We start from the raw sequence: 20,589 nt of genomic DNA, 5'->3' as shown, positions 1-20,589 counted from the left end.
GGTGCCATCTGCATGCAGTTGGGCTTTTCAAAGGGAGTGCCTCATCGTTTAGGCTGTGCAGAAACATTGACAGGTTTGCTGTGGATTAGAAAGCGATCATTAGGATGCTGGTTTCCAAATGCTTGCAGGTGACACCTGGATTCCTCTGGAATTACTTGAAGGCGACGGGGGTTGACAACTGTCTGTAGGCTCTTTCCTAAATACCTAGCACTGGGTGGCTACGCATTGACTCGGCTTAAAGACCACTAAGGCAGAAACCTCACTTTTGGGACCTGGGGATCACCACAACCCCCCTCTCCCAAAAGCATCTGGGTTAGGTACACCCCTTACCCCACTCCAACAGACCAAATGCATATCTAGATGGTCATCTTTGCTAACGACCTATCGTTCATCCCACAAACAAATGCCACCACTAAATCAGCATTTTACCGCCTGAGGATGTTGTGTTATGGCATCTGACTCCTCCCAGACCCCACACTGCAGATGCGAGAGACGATACTCACTAAGACATCCCTACCGACCCTGCCCCACCCCGGAGGGATCCAGAAGAGCTGAATCTGCAAGCTGTGGAGGATAGGAACGTGCTGTAACTAAGATGATGAAAACCAATGATGTCACTACTGAAACTGACACACACACAGGTGCACTAGACAGGAAGCAGGTGCACATCCAAACACGAAGATACACGAACAATAGGTCAAACTGCACGTGCACATAAAGAATATGCTTGCATCCAATAGGTTAGAAAACATACTCCCTATTTACGCAGAAACGCGAGATGCACAAGAACACACATAAATCTTGCTAAAGCAGAAACGCCACAAGAATGAACAGTCATCTTTAACAGGATGGACGGTGCAGCCACGGTTGAGCAAATAGCAGACATCAAAAAACCTTGAAGCTACAGGACTTGGCTTACTGAGTTAGCAGAACATTCAGACCTGAGCAGCTCAGACAAACAATCGTCAGTCCGTGCCAAGGTTATCGTGAACAGGGATGGGTTGGATCGGCACCCAAGAGAACAGACAGTAACAGTTCCCAGGCGTGAGACACATCTCTCTTAGACTGAGTAAAGACACAAATAATATTGGAAGATCAGATTCCCACAAACTAAGGCTTAATATTGGGAAGAAACTGGCTCAAAGAAGTCTCTAGCGGTCAGAAAGTGTAAAGACACCCGCAGAATAAACCAAAATGTGGTCTCCACACACATGACCTGCAGGTGGAGAATAGTGGCCATTCATTAGCTTCAGGGCCATGCAGACTAAGGCCTTTGTTCCAATCGAGTTTTCTAGACGCAGATATAAATTGTGTCCAGTCCTGGCTTGAGGCCTAGGGAATCAGAGATGGTAACCTATTGTGAGAAGCAGCACTCTGGTGCCGCTCCCCTCGGCTAGTATTGTTGCTCATGTGCTGATAACCTTCCAAATTGCCAAGCCTGAGAAAGCCGATACTGGCCAATGCCTACCCGCCAATAACGCTCTCCCATAAATGTTACATCGGCCAATTAAATAGTACGCAGAGGGCATGTGTTCACCTGTATCCACTGAGTAGGTGGTCTCAGGCGCAGTGAGCAGATAGAGTGTAGGCAATACAAATACTGACCACGATGGGAAATATACTCCTAACCAATCTCTCCACCCTTTAGGTTTCTGTACTCATGAATAGGATGAAACGTCAGCTGGGATATATGTTTGGTTCTTAACCTGTTGTCAGGCTTGGAATGATTGAGAGGCTCTGAGATTTTCTTAATGTTTGTTGCTGTCCCTGTTTTATGTGGATTGTTAATAAAACAGGTTTTTGTCAAAGTCTTTGGATGCTTCTGTTTTTGTGCATGGGATGTCCTGGCCTCTCCCTGCTGCTAACCCCGGGATTTGAACCCCCTTAACAGTTGAGTGAGGTCCTCTGGCTCTTGCAGGTTCCCCCAAGACTAACCCAGAACTCGCAGTAGCCATGTCCCGACTCGAATGCTTCAATGGAATTCATGTAGGACACCCTGTCGATACATTTAACTTCTCAGGAGATTGTAGAAGCGCGCCGCCCTGCTCATCTTTCGCCTGAGAAGATCTCGTCCTATCACCAGCAACTTTAAGCTCCCGTGCTGGTTACCTGTCGGGCAACGCATCGGTTTTAAGCTCTGTTCCTAAGCAATGAAGACATACATGAGCTGGTAGGTAGCGCTCTCCCTCTCCACGGTTCCATGAAGTTACCGGCCAACAAGACAGCCACGGTGGGTTCCCATAGACTGTTGCTCCTGCACCATCCAAAAAACTCCTGCTCTGGGGGTCAGGTATCCATCACCAGGGCTCCACCCTCTGGAACTCGCTCCCAGCATGATACAGCCTACAGCATGACCATCCGAGATTCAGGCGTGCTCCGAAGACCAGACCGTTCTTCTCCGCATCTGGATTTAAGCTTAGATAACTTCCTTCTTCTCCCATGCCTACTTTCCTTATAGCACTTTGAAGGTACCACAAGTTGGAAATCAGCGCTATAGAAATGAAATGAATTAAACTAAGGCCATGAAGTGGCTATAACGAGATTCTAAAGCAGGAGAACAGCCTCATGTGGCCTGTTGGTGGCACGACCCACATTCTACATGTTAGCAGGGAAGCTTTTTATGGTGGTCTCCAGCTTGCCAATAGAATGTATTTGTTTCTTGCAGGACCAGGGGGTATTTGCAGCTGTTGATGAGGAATTTAATGCAGAGAGAACAAAGGGTGTTCATTGTCTGGTGGCTACAACGTCGTTACATCGCCAGGCTGTTTTCCACTGAGGTTTTTTTGCTGAAAAAGTGTTCCACAGAAAAAAACTATCGAAAAATACGGGGGTGGGGTTTGGGTAAGGGGATATAAAGGGTAGGGAGGTGGGGAATAGGAACTAGATAATAGGGAAGGGGTCTTGGGGGAACCCCCTAAATATATATAAAAAAAAAATCAAGTCGTTTTTTCAGTGAAAAATATTCAGCAAAAAACTCTGTGAAAAAAAAACCTGGTGCACAAGAACATAGAACCGTCTGGTGAGATAGAAGCCCAGAAAGAGGGAACACAGTGATCCGAACTAACAAGCAAGATCGGAAGTTACAAGGAACAGACAATTTCATTGTGAGGTTGTCTTGACACTAGTTCAGTTAATTATGGGGACCTTCGATTTAGCCCTCTTATCCTGCACCCATACAGGCCTCTCGCGCTCTTCCTTTCTCCCTCCCTCGCTCTCCGGTCCTTCTCTCGCCATTTCTTTTTTGCTTCTCTCTCTCTCTCTCAATGTCTTTCTCCCTCTCCCCTCCATCTCTATCTCCCCCTTTCTCTCTCTCTCTCTCTCTCTCTGTTCCTCTCTCTCTCTCCCTCAATGTCTCTCTCTTTCTCCCTCCCTCTCCCCTCCATCTCTATCTCCCCCTTTCTCTCTCTCTCTCTGTCTCTCTCTCTCTCTCTCTCTCTCCCTCAATGTCTCTCTCTTTCTCCCTCCCTCCCCTCCATCTCTATCTCCCCCTATCTCTCTCTCTCTCTCCCTCCCTCTCCCTCTCCCCTCCATCTCTATCCCCCCCCTCTCTCTCTCTCTCTCTCTGTCTCTCTCTCTCTCTCAATGTCTCTCTCTTTCTCCCTCCCTCTCCCCTCCATCTCTATCTCCCCTTTCTCTCTATCTCCCCTTTCTCTCTCTCTCTCTGTCTCTCTCTCTCTCTCTCCCTCAATGTCTCTCTCTTTCTCCCTCCATCTCTATCTCCCCCTTTCTCTCTCTCTCTCTCTCTCTCTCTCTCTCTCTCTCTCTCTCCGTCAATGTCTCTCTCTTTCTCCCTCCCTCTCCCCTCCATCTCTATCTCCCCCTTTCTCTCTCTCTCTCTCTGTCTCTCTCTCTCTCTCTCCCTCAATGTCTCTCTCTTTCTCCCTCCCTCTCCCCTCCATCTCTATCTCCCCCTATCTCTCTCTCTCTCTCTCTCTCCCTCTCCCCTCCATCTCTATCTCCCCCTTTCCCTCTCTCTCTCTCTCTCTCTCTCTGTCTCTCTCTCTCCCTCAATGTCTCTCTCTTTCTCCCTCCCTCTCCCCTCCATCTCTATCTCCCCCTTTCTCTCTCTCTCTCTCTCTCTCTCTTTCTTTCTTTCTCTCTCCCTCCCTCTGAAATGAGTTTTGTTTAATCATTTAAAGTAGAAGCAGCAGCAACAAAGGCATGTGTGTGTGTGTGGTTTTTTTTCGTGCACATTCGTGTGTGTTTATACTGAAACAAAAGTGTGGTTCCAGCAGCACTACCAACCAATCAGTTGCCAGAATGCAAAAATACTGTCCGAGTGAGGGTGAGTGGGCACAGCGTGTGTGTATCAAACAGTTTGTAGACGAAGTATGTGGTTCTAATTCAGTTATATGGTCATGTCGCCAGATCCCGCCCCATTTGCAAAGCTGAACTTTGCCTGGGTGCTCACAGAAGAAACAGAATGCTGGTTTTAATCTGTGTGGGACCATTTCTACGACAGAAACACATTTTGGAAAACACAATTGTGTGCATTCTGAATAAAAATAAATGTTAAAATATAATTATATAAATGTTGTAAATAGAATGCTTTGTGAATTCTACAAGTTAATCTCGCTTCTTGGGCCTGCCTCTGCCCCCTCCTTTGTGCTAATTGCAGTCACTTCATGTAGAAACTGACGAGCCCTTGTTCTAATTAGCAAATATAGCTCCGGGAGCTGGATGAAAGGCAAAAAGGGGTGCCAAGGCTGAGCGCAGAAGCGGGGTCGCAGGGTAAGGTTGCCCCTGCACACGCATGCCCAGGCCCCCAAAGCACAGACATCCGTAGAGAAGCATTTATGTATTTACTTGCATTTGTAAAGCGCACAACTGCCCTCGGGCATCGTGGCGCTGCTAAGAAGGCTTACATGGTTACATGCATAATGAAGAATGAATGACCAGTTCTGTTACCTTCCATTTACATAGCGCCTCCTGCCATAGGTTATGGTGTTGAAGCGCTATAAGATTAATAAGTGTTGTTATATCATAAGCGGTATATAAGAAATAAATGACAGGTTGCTGGGATTAGCACGGGCACGGTGCCAGTCCGGGGCTCTGGTGACATCATAACCGTGGGGGCGAGGAGTAGAACTACCCAACGCCCCCCCCCCCCCCCCCAGGCCCCCTCACGCTGGTGAGTCCAGCACCGGAAGCTGGGAAAGGCAGGCTTGCCGTGTTCTATTGTGCTGGCAGCCCCCGGTGTATCTGTCAGTCAGGGCTGTCAGGAAGCAGAGACAAGATGTGTGCGTGGCATCCTGGCTGCGTGTGCGTGCCTTTCATTCCCGCAGCACGCCCCCCCCCCTCCCTTACAAAGGCGCAGTTGCCATGGCAAGGTGAGCTCCTATCAATGCGAGGAGGGGATGAAAAGGCAGCATTTTATAAAGAAGAGAAAAAAGCTCACATCCGAGAAAGGCGCTCAGACAAAAATTCAGGAAATTAAAATTTCTGTCTCCGAATAACATATTTCCAAGCGAGCGAGTGTCAAGGCTGATAAGTGGCTGCGCGCGGCAAATCCGATTGAGCCGGCCAAATTCAATCCGTCTCCAGAACAGGAAAATGAATTAGAGGCCGGTGCTGCCAGAGGAGCCCGGGGGCTCTGCCTGACGAGGTGGGGGCTTCAGGACGGGGCGTGGGCACGCACGTCCCCGAGGATGGGCACGCATCGAGGAGACACCTCCCAGGGCACGCGGCTGCAGCCTGTGGGGCTCCAGACGTCCTGGACTACACCTCCCAGCTGCCCGAGCCCTGGCGGGCAATGGGGCGGCGTCCAGGAGGTTGTAGTCCAAAAAACATGGCCAGCCGCAGGTGGCAGAGCCCTGTCCGGAGGTCTGATTGGATGGCGCCAGTCTGGTGCGTTCACGGTTGGGTAAGGCCTAGGACACATTGATTCTAGTTAATTACCCTCGTGCGTCTCTGACCAACGTCTTGGGTCGCATCCAGAGGAAAATGCACCAGGTGGCGAATTTTACTGCGCAATCCTCGTGCGCCGACTCACAAATACAGACAGAAATGTACCCACGCAATGTCTTACGTACATGGCAGTCATTCATTTGGTTTTCAACAAGATGAAATGGGGATCCACCAGTTGAACACAGCTGCTCCGCCTTTTATCCCGGCGGCATCGCTGACCGCCTCCAGCAGGTCCTCACTGTAGAAAGACTTCTCCCAAGAAATCTGTAGGCCGGAGGTTTTCCATGATAAAACATAAGACTTTGGCCCCCGCCTAAAGGTAAACTTTCCTTCAACCTCGTCCTGTTACGCCAATCCCAATCCCGGATTGGCTGGGTCTGGCCTTGCTTCGAGGCGAGGAACGCTCCTGCCAAGTCTTACTCGACCGGTTCAGCAGACCACACAACAGGTCTCCTATTACGAGACCAGGGGTCCACTTAGCAGGTCTCGCAAGCACGGTACCACACTACTGCCAATCTTTCCCCCACATCCTGAACCACCAGAGTACTGCACTCCTCGCATCAGAAAGGGCCTCGTCACCGGAGACTCTGAGCCCTTCCCTCTGCCCGGTCTAGCTTAAGCCTCATCCAGCAACCTCTTATCCTGAACTATTTGAACACTCATGAGAACCAACTTTACTGGCCACCCTCCCAGATCCAAATTTTTAACCTCAAAGTTCATGGTGGTCCAGAATGGTCTATCACCAACAATCCTGGGTTTGTGCAGTTAAAATAGCTTTGCTGATCAGCTTCGCTCTCCTTCTGTCATTGCACTAATCTACTGTACACTGGCGCATTACAAGAGCATACCCATACAAACAAACCCTACCAGAAAGCCCTACGCAACATGGCTGCTGGACTAGCATGGGGACTGTGGTGAGAGGGGGCTGACCCAATACACAAAACCCCTCCACCTGCTCCCCAAGCTCCACTTAACAGATTGAACATAGAACTCGCTGTCTAACCCACCAAGGTCTGCATGATCCACCATCAAAAACCGCCCAAGGAAGGCAAAGCCAACCGTGCACGCTAGTACACTGGCACAGCCGCTCGCTTCCTCGTACCCAGATCCTCGCTGTCCAAAGACGCGCCAGGGGCTTCCCGCCACTCACTTCAAGTTTCAGCAACAGAGTAACTCTTTTCCTTCACCGCACCCTAGATTTTTTTTTTTAAACGTGCTGGAGTTCCTACGAGCACTGACACGCTGCACCTGCGGGACACTGACGCGCCACGAAAGGTGGAAGGCTAGTGAAATCTATGTTACGTTCATTTCTTCTAAAGCATGGACAGGGGTTGTGGGTCTCTGTCTATCTCCGCCAGAGAAAAGCAGCTGTACGCAATAGAGAGCCTGTCCCACCATGTGCATGTCTATTCCCTCGCGGAGGTCGAACCGTGCTCCTTCCACCGTCGGCCCAAGCTTAGGCAGTTTCATTACTACTCTCCGCCTGAGCTTTTCTCTGAGTCCTCATATATCGATATCCCTACGGATGAAAATGAAATATCATTTTGCTTTCTTGTTATTAGCAAGATCACCCCAACTCAGTAAGCCACGCCCAGAATCCAAGCCTTCCATAATTTTGTTGCCAGTTTGTTCAATTTCCCTATTCTCGAATAACCTTTGCCCGGCTTAGACCCAACACTGGTCCTATTTTCTAAGTGCACCAACAGGAGTCTTTGTGGTGATGCAAAATATTTGGTTTACATTACTCGCTAAATTGTTTGCAAATAAATAAATTGGATTAGTGATGAAGAAATTGTGGCAAGCATATTTTTTATCTAGGATTTTGATTGGATGCCATTTGAAAAGTTAACTTTCCAGTCTTACTCTTTCTAAAATGGTATGTGAAGGGCAGCGTAGCTCACCCACCGCCCCGCCGAGATCCACGAGCAGGGCAGGAAACCCCAGTCGCTGACATTTTTTTAAAAAGTCAACAATTTGCAAAAATGATGTGCATGAAAAAGAGAGAGATTGTAAGATTGTGAGTGTGTCCTCGGGACACAACCCGTTCTCCAGGTGTAGAGCCTAATGGTTCCTGCCAAATGGGGTGCATTTCAGCTCATCAAAGATGGGCTTCTCGGAGGCTTGTGAGGGCAACAGGCACTATGCATCCAGAGTGATAGCCTGCAGTTTGGTGGGAGCAAGGCCAAGCATCAGACAATACTTATGGGTAGAAGTGTCTGCCAAATGTGATGGGACCCCAAAAATATGTTAGGGTGGGCCCTCTCGTTGCTAGGCTTATAGGAACCCCATTCTTGAGGTCCTGACCGAGTATGGCACTACAATCGAATGGCACAAGACAAGAATTCTTGGCAAGGACATGAATAAAGGTGCCCCAGAATTGGGTGTGCTTTCATAGTCCAAGCATCAGTAGATGGGACATGAATGTGAACTGGATGGTCTCCAGCCAGCCCAGTCTGGGGGTCTCCAAACAGCCCTTTAAGACGATTAGCAGCACCCTCGAGATAGATGAGGATGCAGATTCGTATTCATGCATCAAATAATTAGGACAACTCAATAGTTTGGCAAAGTGAGTCCGTTTAATGACAAGTTCATATAACGGGGAGTACAACGAACATCAGCAATCGCTCGATCTTCCTTCTCCCTTAAACTCCGATTAATTTCAGAAAACACAGTATTTATAGCAAAAACTCGTCATCACTGACGTGCAATCTTGAAAGCCTAACATGCAAACGTGATTGGATATAGGAAGGTAACTTTATCATAGGTACTATAACTGTATATGGTAACGGGGAGAGGGGATTGGACAATCAATGTCAGGTGGGGCAACTAAGCCCTTCCTTCGACCTGGCTACTGTAAACGTCACTAAAAGTATGACGTCCCATTGGCTCTACTCTCTATAGGACCCCCGATTGCACGGTCCACTATGATTGGGTTGGCATCAACCCCACTCATACTTTTCCACTCACGTCTAGCAGCATGCAGAAAGACCAGTCAGGTGCAGGGAGTTTGTCTGCACCCCATATTCCTTCCCATTATGTTACAATCAATCATCACCTCAGTGGTCATGTGTCAATTACTGCTTTGTAGTTTGGCCTAGAGTCTGCTTCTTGGTCTGAGAAAGTTAAGGAGTATGGGTAATGCAGGGATCCATGCGTAGGTGTGAAAGTCTCATCCCTTCCTGCCTGCCTTGTCACGTGATTTGGACACCGTGAAGTCGGCCTCTTCTTCATGTATTTTTCATGTATTTGATTTAATTCTGCCAGTCTTTTGTCATCTGTGGCTTATCTTGACCTTTCTGAACAGGATACTCTGTTCTTTTCTCCTTAATTGCATCCACTGTCATCCTTTTCCAGCCCAATACGACCTTGGCTTCTTTGCATGGTTTCCTTCAGCTGGGTTTCTCTCCGTCTTAATTCTCAATTTGTTTGCTGAGACACTCTCCTCTTGAGACCTTTAGTAACCTTTGTTTAATTCTGCTCATGTGCGTAGTGGAATTATACTCATGTATAAAGTGCTTTTGAGGTATATATGTGTATATGTTGGCGCTTGCCACAATCTATTTGCTACTAAGCATAAGCAAGCTTAACAATTTCTTTTCTTCTTGCGGTTTCTTGCATCTGTACACGCTTAAACTAACTGAATATCTTCATCGTGCATATGGCATATGTTTCTTCATCTTGGGTTCAAGATGTCATTTATCCATAGTATCTCCTTTTGACTTAGTTTTCCATCAGCATTCTCTGGTCTTATATCATCTATGTGTGTGTCCGTCCGAGGTTTTATGACGTCACCATTCGTCTTCCCTTATGATCTTCTTGGCTTCTTCGGGAGTTCCATTCTGACAACCGTCATTTTGTCTTGCCTGTAGATATGGTTTTCTCAATGGGTACCTTACTGTCCAGGTTTTTTTAGGTGTCGGTAATTCAATAGGTGCTGTTACTCTGATAGGCACTAGGCAGAGCCCAACCGCTGCTCTTTGATGGTTTATTTGTTCTTCATACGTCACATACTTTGACGTGGAAGTACCAGTTACTACAAAGGGAGTGGCTGGAGTATGGATGACACTTGGCACTTCCTCTTCAAATGGATGGGTGCCAAGGTACAGGGAGCAGTGATCGCTTCACAAACAGGTTGCCGAAAGCAGAGGGCTATTTGCCCCCTTACAGCTGGCATATTGGCAGACCAGAACTCGAAGCAGGCCCTGGCATAGCCAAAAGGAGCAGCACGCAGCATTCCAAAAGATGGACAACTCCGCAGGGGTCCCTTATTCCCAGTGGAGTGCTTCCAACCGCGCCATGACTACCTGACAGGAAACATTGCATCAGAGAGGCGGGTCTTCGTCTGTCATAGGATTTAATGGATAGGAGAGAGCACTGCTGTTGCGGCGGATTCCAGCCGGGCAATGCTGTGCTACCTTTTGCTAAGATTAAAAAGATTGTATCAACAGTAGGAAAGTCTTGCAGAAAAGCTGGTATTTCTCAATTCAACACTTCTTCCTACAGCATCCCGGATCGCTTTGCACGTGCAGAGATTTTTAGAGGAGACCCCTCTTTCGATGCGTTCAATAACAACACTTTTTCTTTTGTAAATAGCGTTTCCTCGGCCATCAGAGTAAACTAAAAAATACATGTACACTGTCTTGCAATGGTGCTTTACTTAACAAGAAGTCTTGGCGGCCAGGTGCTGCGCCCTCGCTTTAATGAAACGTTTCGCCATGTTTACCTCTGTTCTTTTTAAATAGCACCACCGCGGACCCCTTGCGAAGGCCTGAGAAGGGTAATGTACACTGTCAGGGCTAAAGAAATGACGTTTCTGAAAGGCATATTCAGGCAGCATTTCCCATCTGATTAATCCCAGAAAAAGAAGACCGATGTTATCAGGGCAGTGCCTACAGCTCTCCAAAGCCACACACACATGAAAGAAAACGAAGGGCGCTTGTCTGAAGGGTAATATATGTAAATAAATAGTCAGATAGATAGACATATGATCACTGGGCGGACTGATTGAGCGAAAGGAGGGAGAAAGGGAAACAAAGACGGATTAGTCAATAGAGCCTGGAGAGAGGGGGAACTGACAGAAACATGTGAGAGTGACAGCGATGCGGGATGATGGATGCGCCGGCGCTGTCAGTTTCATCCGCAGAGAGGTAATTGCGTCAATATGGCGGGCACCTAATGGAAGATGCTTGCATTAAAAGGAACACAGGGCTTTACATATCCGGAAGGGCTGCTGTGCGCCACTGTCGGGGGCTTGATAGTCCAGCCACTCACTTAGCACACACCCAGGCAGGCGCCAGGACCCTGCATCAGCAAGCCTGCAAAAAAGGCCCATTAAGACAAAATACAGCAGGATTAATAGCAGGGCCAGGGCGATGAGGCATTTCTAATCCCTGGACACCCACAGGGCCTTGTCCTCAGCGAGCAGGAATTACTGCAAGGAGCTGTAAAATGGGCCGCATCAAAGGGTCTGCAGAGGACCCGGAAACGCAAACCATTTAAGGCCGAAGCCTTTGAGGTCACCAGGTGGATGAGACTCGCTGTTCGGGGCTCCCAGTTCTGGAGTCCGCTGTCCTTCACATTTAGGGTGCGGGGAACGAGTCTATGATTACGCAGTGTGTGCACATGCAGGTGCCTGGTCCAGCACTTAACGCCTCCATTCAGACCCCTTCGAAGCACTGGAGGGGAAGCAGAGAAAGGGTGGAAGGTGAATTGGAGTGAGAGAACGTGTTGGTGAGTTTTAGAGGAGAAACTGTGGGGTGAAGTAAAGGGGAATCCGCCAAGGGGCTGAACTGGACAGTCCAGCCCCTTTGATGAGCAGCAATTAACCTCAAGATGGATGGGGATGCAGACCGTACCCATACATCAATAATGGAGCCGACTGAGGAAGTTGACAAAAGGAAGACTGTTTTAATGACAATTATCTAAAACAGGGAGCATAACGAACATCAACGCAACCGCTCGATCTTCAAACTCCAAGTACATTAAGAAAAAACAGAACTTTTATAAGCAATATGTGTCATCAATGACGTCTAAACCACATGTGTACTAACGTCATCCTACGTGGCAAATTTCAAAAACGTATAAGCAGGGGCTTTTGGTTCTGAGTGAACATGTAAGTATACGATCCATACTAGTCTAAAAAAATGTAACTATGCGATTGGTTACTCAACATCAGGTGGGACAACTAAGCCCGCCCTTAAAAATGATCACTATGAATGTCACTAAATACACAATGTCCCTTTGGTTTACACACTATAGGACCCCTAAATACGCAGTCCTCTGCAAGTGGTTGGCACTCTAACCTCCGTCAGTACCTTTCCACCTACGTTAGCAGCCTGCAGGCTGGCCATGCAGATTCTGGTGAGGTTGCCTTAACCTTAGCTTCCCACCAATTAGCTTATCAATCCATCATCACCTCAGTGGTCCACTGTCAATTAGGCCTTTGAACTTCGTCCTTGAGAGTGTTCTTAGCTCTGAGAAAATTAGGGAGTGAGAAGCACAATCTGCCTCCGTGCGTAGGTGTGATGATCTCGTTCATCCAACTTCATGCTTCCATGTGACTGGAGAGCATGGAATCGAGCCTTTTCCGTGCATTTAATATTATTTTCTAATAGACCTCTAACGTCTTCCTTGTTATATTCATGTCTTCTGAACAGGAGTTTTGTTCTTTCACATGATTTTGTATCCAAAGTCAGTTCACTCCAGTTTTGATAAGACCTTGGCTTCTTGGCTCGCCCAGCCTCGCCTTTTGCTGAAACTCTGCTTGTAATTCAATTTGCTTTTTACTGCAACACACTGAATTGAGACCCTTTGCTTCTGTCCAACCTGCTATAACACGTTTAGTGGAAACATCCATAATTCTCTCATTCCTATGTATGTATACGTTGGCACTTGCCGCAGTCTATTTACTATAAGCTTAGAGCTAGCTTCACGATTACTTTGCTGCTTGCGATTTTTCTGCATCTGTACACGTGTGATATCTTCATCTGTTTCTGTGGCATGAGCTTCTTCACCTTGAGCCCAAGATGTCACTTATCCTCATGACTTTCTTTATGCCTTATAGAACATCTGCATTCTCTGGTCACTGCATCTCTTTTATGTACGTCATCTTCAGCTCCATGTAACATATACTGGCAATGGTTGCTGACACTACCATTCATCCTTGCCGTTTATTGGTTCTGCTTCTTCAGGGATTTCATTCAGATGGCCATCATGTTTCTTTGTATGCAGATAAGGTTTTCTCAATGGGTACCTCGGCTCCCAGATTCTCTTAGGTACTGATCCTTTTACTGGTACTGGACTGAGTCCATACTCTGCTCTTTGTCGATTCAGCTGTTCTGTATACGTCACATACTCTGGTTTCCAGCATACAGGTAAAAGGAGCTGGTCACTGAGGTGGGGGAACTTGGCTCCTGCTGTACAGGATACACGTTTGTTCATATCTAAGAAGGGACGTCATCCTGCTTGGGCCCGCCGGGGAAGGGTGGGACTGTGTGAGCTCGTGGAGCACAGCCTCCAGCAGGGTCTCATGCTGGGCTGCTCCATATTAGCATCCGGTCGCTGGTTCCTTTGCACCTCCTTTGTCATTTACATGCGACAATATCTACAAATCTAAAAGCCCGACCCACGCTGGGAGTTCCATATTTACCTTCATATAAGAAAGCAAGGTTCATACCAGCAAGAAGCGGCTCCGGCCTGTGTGTGCCATGTGCACGATGCCTGCGTGTTTGCACAAGCAATCCCGCCCTACAGAATAACAAGCTGCACGCCTGTGCCAGGGAATGGCTTGGGGCAGGTGACTGCGTGACAGGATGTTAAGTCTTGAAAGTAGTAGGCGAGTTAAAGGAGACCTCTAGTGGCCCCTTTCCAGCCATTCCCACGGTCGCTTTGCATTCTGGTATTTGTAGTCCTGCATGGGTGAATCGGAAATAACATTTCGAAGTGCATTACAGCAATTGGGAATAACAACATCTAAATGCAGGAGGGGCAGAACGATTGACCATAGGATTTGCATATCTTTTTAAAATAAATCTGAGCAACCAATGGGTGATCGTGGGTCAGAATTGTGGGCACTACTTGGTGATTATTAATTACTATCGCTAGTAGATGTCACCATTTTGCCCTCAGCAGCTGCATTTCGTGCATATAGCGAGCAGTGGCAGGAGAGGAACATGTTCGACTACCAGTCAAGGGATTGCACACCCCCATTTAAACAAAAGAGGGTGGCTGTCCCTTGCTGTGACTTCACGTCCTCTGACGTCACTTCCGGTGGTGCTCTGCCTTCCCTTTGCGAATTGGAACGCCTACTTTTTTCCGGACCTATGCTCTGGTTTGAAAGTGCATTGCTGTTGGGTTCGGGATGGAGAGAGAGGCAGTGATTTCTGGACGTGTTTGTGGCACCTGTGCTGTGACCCGGAGAGCTCAGACCCGCCCCACTTCTGGCAGGTGGGAGTTAGAGAGGGAGTGGGGTGCACTGGAGGAGCTGGACACAGAGTGTGAGAGAGAGAGGGGGACAGCGAGAGAGTAGAATAAGAGAGGGGAAAAGAGAAAGGGGGAGGAGGGTAGAGGGGAGTCTGAGAGAGACAGAGTAAGAGAGACAAAGAGAGAGGGGGGCAGAGAGAAAGGGGTGGTTTATAGGGGGAGCCCGAGAGAGACAGCTTGTGAGACAGAGGAAGAGGGATAGAGAGGGGCTAAAGGGGAGTCAAAGAGAGACAGTGTGTGAGAGAAAAAGAGAGAACGAGAGAGTAGAAGTAAAGAGAGAGTAGGGGAGAGAGAGCAGAGAGCGTGGAGAGGGGGGAGAGCGAGAGAGAGATTTAAAGACTCCAGATGCAGCCCATGCTCTTGGGAACGTTCCTCTATCCTGGCTAAGGTCATGTAGGCAAGTTATTCTGACTATTTTCAGCCACACAGAAAATGTCCAAGTACGGAATCCTATGAGTTCCATGCGAACATTTCTAAGAATAAAATATCGTTTCCATTGATATTAATTTGTTTTACCGTTGTCCGCTCCTCTTCTTTTTTTTGTATTGTTCTCCCTAGCACTGTGCCTATTGCTCCTGGTCCTTTGTCTCCTTTAATCGATCTTTTGACCTTTTCGGTGTTAGCTATTAGTTGGCGCTTCTACCACCTACAAGCCAAAACTATTGCACTAGAGTACAGCTAGGGAGAAATGGCATATGAGCTGGGGCACGCAGCTTTTAGGTGTGGTTTGGTTATTTGCTCACCCATGCACTGCCCTTGGCCATGCTAATCCCTGTGGCCATTCCCACACAGTTCCTCCCGCTCCCTGTCGAAAACACCTCCTCATGGGAACTCTTTGATCTCGCTTTATTCAAGCCTTACCATCAAACTTTGCACTGGAAGGGCCTGCCAGTGTTTTTTCAGAGCAGTCTTCTGAGAGTTAAGGACTTAATTGAAGTAATAACTGATGTAATACAAATGTCTTAATCAGGTCTGCCTTCAGCCACTCAGTTATAAGCACTATGCGTGTCCTTCACTGAAATCCTGCTGAAAACAAGCATTGGCAAATCCAACGGTTTTGGCTTCAGTATAAGTATTAGGCATTTGCCAGGCACTGCTATTAGATGCCCAGGTACTCGCAGCATTTTGCACCTGCTACTATTAATGCCCAGTTAGTACCACCATTGCACTGCCTGGCAAGTGCCTTTCTCATGCCTTCACAAAAGACCAAACTGTTGGCATTGCCAATGATTGTTCTAATTTGCCTTTCCCTCTCATGGCACCCAGTGGAACCCATTGGCACTCGCCTACTTTCCTTTCTGAAGCCAATATTTCAGCAGGAGGTATTTTAAGAGCAGGTATGTTTACATGTGTCTTTGTGGGTTGCTATGATATCGTACATCTGCCAATCGGCTACAGGGAAGGAACTGTACTTGAAGGTTGCGTCAACCAATGTCATCAGTCGCTTGCCCTCCCCCTCCTCACCGCAATGATATCGCAGCCCGTCCAGATCAGGGCCAGAAATGCATGATTAATTGTAAAATAAAGCTGTGCAGAAGGCGTGATTAAACATCAACACTGTTCTCCCTTCTAGGTTCCGAGACGTGGCCCTGAACAGACGGTTCTCGGACCAGAGCAGTGAAGTTCCAGCCAGGCCCTGCCAAGAGGACAAGGCGGCCATCTGCTCAGACCGGTGAGTGAGGCCTCTAACCGCTGGGGCACCGGGTGGGCAGGCGGAGGGCTGGGGGTGGCAGGAGATGGCGGGCAGGGAAGGAACGGGCTACAGCAATCGTAGAGACTTGCCAAGCAGCCACATTGACTCAACCCCTTCCCTTTGCCCATTACCGCTTGCACCTGCCGGGACAGGGGGTAGGGTGGCAAGCTGATTTACTATGAGTCACCCACCTCTGCACGACATTTCACTGGGTGTGTTTAGTATTTGCTAGCCTTCATGATTAAGGACTGGGACGAGGAAGAGGGCAAGGAGTAATGAAGGTCACCAGTAAGCTGTGCTGGACATTATGGGCAGCCACTGAGTGTTGTGAATTGACAGACGTGTCTTCAAAGCGTCAATTTTCATTGGTGAACATACTGCCCAATCAGAGTGCGAGTGCGTGTTGCAGATTGCTAGACCTGTCTTCAGAGCATCAGGTGTCATTGGTGAACATACTGCCCAGGCTCCAAGGCCTTCCAGTGGTTACACCGCAGTGCTGGTGCTGCCAGATGGATCCTTCTAGATCCAGCAGATTGGAGATTTCTCTGCAGGATTCTTTGCACCATTTCAAGCCACTGAGTTCTCTCAGGGCTGGAGTAGGGATCTGGTCCAAGAAAACCTAGCTTTGAATTCCCAGGGATCCATCAATCTAATTTGTATCTTATTTTTAAAAAAATTAAATTTAGACTCGTGGTTTATTACAAACCTTTGTCAATTGAAAGAAACAACTAAAAGACCAATAAACATCCCCAAGCCTGTACCGAGGGTCAACCAGTAGCCGCCACTTTCGATCTCAGAGTCCCTAGTCAGATTACTGTCTTAATCCCGTTAAAAACCTCCTTTAGGTATTGTATGAGACCAAAAGTTGTTGTAAAGTTTTCACCTCGCAACAGGTGAAACCAGAAAGCCTTGGTGTCTCTTTGTTGGGAGGCCACCCCCCATTTGCCCAAGTAGTTGGTTCTTAAGGTATTAGCATGCTTGATTGAAAATGATTTGACCTTTTCAAGTTGACTGATTGTTTGTTGATCGTTATTTAGGGGAAATTGGTCAAATCAAATTAAATATATATATATGGGGTGGGTAAGGGAATCGGTAAAGGTGGGGGCAAGTGGGAGATGGGGGTCTCCGCCCTCATTTTAGAACAAAAAACGACCAAAAAAATGTCAGTCAAAAAGGAAAAGGTCAAATATTTTCAATCAAGTAGACCTAAACCGGTTCTTAAGTGGGTCGAGCCTGGGCAAAATAGAGGGATGTGTTTCAAGGTTTCCTTTTCCCCCCAGCTTTCCACAGAACCGACAATCCACGATGTCAGTTAGTTTATAGATCTGCATAAGCTCTCGTGTGGGACAAAGGTTAAATCTGAAAGGCAAGAATTGGTTCCAGTACCAATTCTTGGGAAATGTGGTGAGATATTTTGGAAAATAGCCCCGAGGCTTGTTTACTTTCTTCTTTGCCGTGGGAGTTCTTATCATCTTGGGTCTTAATCCAGTCGTCCTGCCAGAGCTTCCATTTCCCTTTAGCTGGGTTTCAGATTAATTTTTCAAGGTCAGTTTGTAGGTGGACGACATGGTCCTGGCATCCTCTGCTCCACTGGAGTAATAAGTCCTTGGCTCCTTTCCTCGTCTCTTCTCCCAGCACTAGAAATGGTATTGGGGGTCATGGCAGCATACACTTGCAATAGAGCGCCAAGGTTTTCCACATAGCTCTTGCCAGTAGCAAAATTAGTCCCAGCTCATATCGAATGACAGAGATGAGCATTAAGTTAAGCTGCCCAAGTACTTTCCTCCAAAAACCTCCTTCCAATGAAGCCCAGATTACCCACGGGGTAAACAAAAACCCCTCCAATTTGTAAAAAAATAAGGAGAGTGTGGCTTTTTGGTACAGCTGGTCCGCTCGGCGACTCTTAAAGCACCAATTGAACTTAATAACTGTAATATTCCAGTTGTAAAGAAAGGACTTGAATAAAATTGGGGTACATCAGAGTACGAGATAATGTTGCAGTTCTCTGGAGAAACGGTATAAAGCCTAACCCGTCAATTCAAAGTGAAAGAAGAGAAAATAAGTCCAGGATTCTGCGCCAATTAATGACATGCAAAGGAATTTTAACTGCTTTAGTCCGTCAAGGTGCCCTCAAGTGGTGACACGTGTTTCGGCTCAGCAGAGCCTTTCTCAAATCTGGGCTAATAATCACAATCAATAATCAACTAGCGTTGCATCAGTAATGAACATAATATAAGAAGCATGAGTTAATCAAATTAATCATAGACACAACCCCAATGCCCAGAAATTCCACAATTCATAAGACATTGTTGAAAACATATGAAAACATAGAGTTGTTACTAGTCAGCATGACATGTAATTGTAAAGACAGAGAATAAGGGTTGGCATTGGGGGGGGGTTGTTTAGAGGGTGATAAATCATATTCGAATCAAGCAGAGGGAGGAGAGAAAAATGGGAGATGCAAGGAAACAGCAAGAAAAAAGAGGGAAAAGTAAAAGCTCCGTTAAGAATTGTTGTTCCTGTCTGTGATAGTCCTCTTGTACACTATTTCAATAAGACAACCATGTAATTTACCCAATTTTAAGGTACATTTTTTCTCTTTCCATAATTGTATTCTTAATGACTGGGATTGATCCCACAAAAATATCTTTGTATCTTGCTTTGAGGAGTAAAGAGACAGACTGAGCACACACATTAATAGAGAGAAGGAGAGACAAAGAGAGAGAGAAGAAAAGGAATAGAAAGTGGGAAGGGCAGAGAGACGGACAGAGAGCAAAGAGAGAGAACGAGATAATCTGACACAGGGGAGGAGAGAGAGAGCGAGATAGATGCCAAGACAGAGAGCAAAAAATGCGATAGAAGCAATGGGTGGGGCGAACGACAAAGAGAGAGCGAGCGCAGGAGAGAGAGAGAGGAGGAGGTCACTTTGTTGACCATGTCATATGCATAAACTACAAAATAAATGGGTGTGGCTAGGCCAAAGGAGAAGGCGGACACCCTGAGGTCAGAAGTTGGGGTCTTATAAATTAAGGTAATCCCCTTCACACACTCACAGCTTCCTATTCATATATAGACCCCCGGGGTACAATAGCTGCTTTGCAGAATCCCTTAGCGACTCCCTGGCAGCCATCTTGGTCTTCTACCCCCTCCTCACAATACTAGGGGACTTCCATTTCTGGTTCGACGTCCCACATAACCCTATGACACGATCCCTAGTGGATAACCTGAAACCCTACATCTAACACAACTAGTCTCAGGCCCTACTTACTGTGCACGCCACACCCTTGATGCAATCGTCAGCTCACAGACATCCTCGCTGCACTGCCACGCTGCCCACTCTTCGGATTGATCACTCGGCCATCCTCTTCTCCCTTCCCACAGTAGACCCTCCCCTCCGGCAGCCCCGGGCCCCTTACCCACTCCTTCCTTTGGAAAAAAGTCAAAGTAACCCCTGACCCTGCAGATTCCTTACCTGCCTCCCTGGCATCCATACCACTCCTCCAGCCGGGTCAGATCTCCATCTGTCACTTTGATCTCTAGCTCTCTGGAGCACTGAGTCTACTCACCCAGTAAGATCCTTCTCTAACAGACAAGACCTCTCTCCCCGATGGTTCACCTCAGCCCGCAAAACTCTCATATCCCAGAACCACACCCTAGAACGCAGATGGCGTGCAGACCCATTGCCGTCAAACAGAATTGCCTACACCTGCCAGCTCAAAGCTTAACAGACAGAAATACGGACAGCCAGAAAATCACATTACTGGAATAAAATTAACAACGCTCTGGACCCCTCAAGGGAACTCCACAAGCCTATCTCCAAATTCAATGCCCCAGCATGCACCGCCTCCTCCCCCAGCCACACCAAACACGTGGCTCCCTCTCAGAACACTTCCACAACATAGCCCTCCCTAGAAAGAAACATCTCAATCGTCACTAAAGTAGCATTGCTCACCTCCCACACCCTTCCAAGCACCTTCGACCAGGACATCAGAACCACCTTTCACCCTCGCTCTCTTCTCTTCCTTTTCTCCACTCGCCCACCCTGTATTTCTGAAGCTACTATCTAACAGCCGCCCCTCAGTGTCCCCTGGAGACCCGCGCCCCCCTACTCTACTTACAGAATCCCTACCTCCCACCTGAGCCAGCGACATGGCACAATCTATCTTTAACACACCTCTCATTTCCGGTACCTTCCTAACAGAATTCATGACGCCAACATCAAACCCCTGCTCAAAAAGCCCTCTCTCGACCCCCTTTGTCCCGACCATTTACAGACCCATCTCAAATAACCAATTCATAGCTAAACTAATCGACCGAACAGCCTACTCGCAACTATGCCATTTCACAGAATCCAACCATACCCTCAGCCCCACCCAAACCGACTTCTGACCCATACAAGGAATTTAATTGTGCATAGTCTCCATCTGGGATGATCTGAAAAGACACTGTGGTGGATTGGAAGAAAGAGTTGGACACAAAGTGGACATTTTGGTGTTCTTTTATTTTTA

At 47.5% G+C, this 20,589-nt stretch overlaps 1 protein-coding gene across 2 annotated transcripts in view; it reads left to right on the top strand.

Annotated features, from left to right (window-relative positions):
- The window catches only part of LRRN2 (leucine rich repeat neuronal 2), a 408,631-nt gene that overhangs the window by 293,119 nt on the left and 94,923 nt on the right, over positions 1–20,589 (top strand). For both annotated transcript variants that reach the window (XM_069633117.1, XM_069633118.1), the window contains exon 2: positions 15,962–16,060. The gene's annotated coding sequence lies outside the window, so the exon portion shown is untranslated. The remainder of the gene's footprint in view (positions 1–15,961; positions 16,061–20,589) is intronic.

This window comes from Ambystoma mexicanum, chromosome 13, assembly GCF_040938575.1.
Source record: "Ambystoma mexicanum isolate Mex_15411 chromosome 13, UKY_AmexF1_1, whole genome shotgun sequence".
Classification (NCBI taxonomy): Eukaryota; Metazoa; Chordata; class Amphibia; order Caudata; family Ambystomatidae; genus Ambystoma; species Ambystoma mexicanum.
This window is presented reverse-complemented; position numbering and strand designations above follow the sequence as displayed.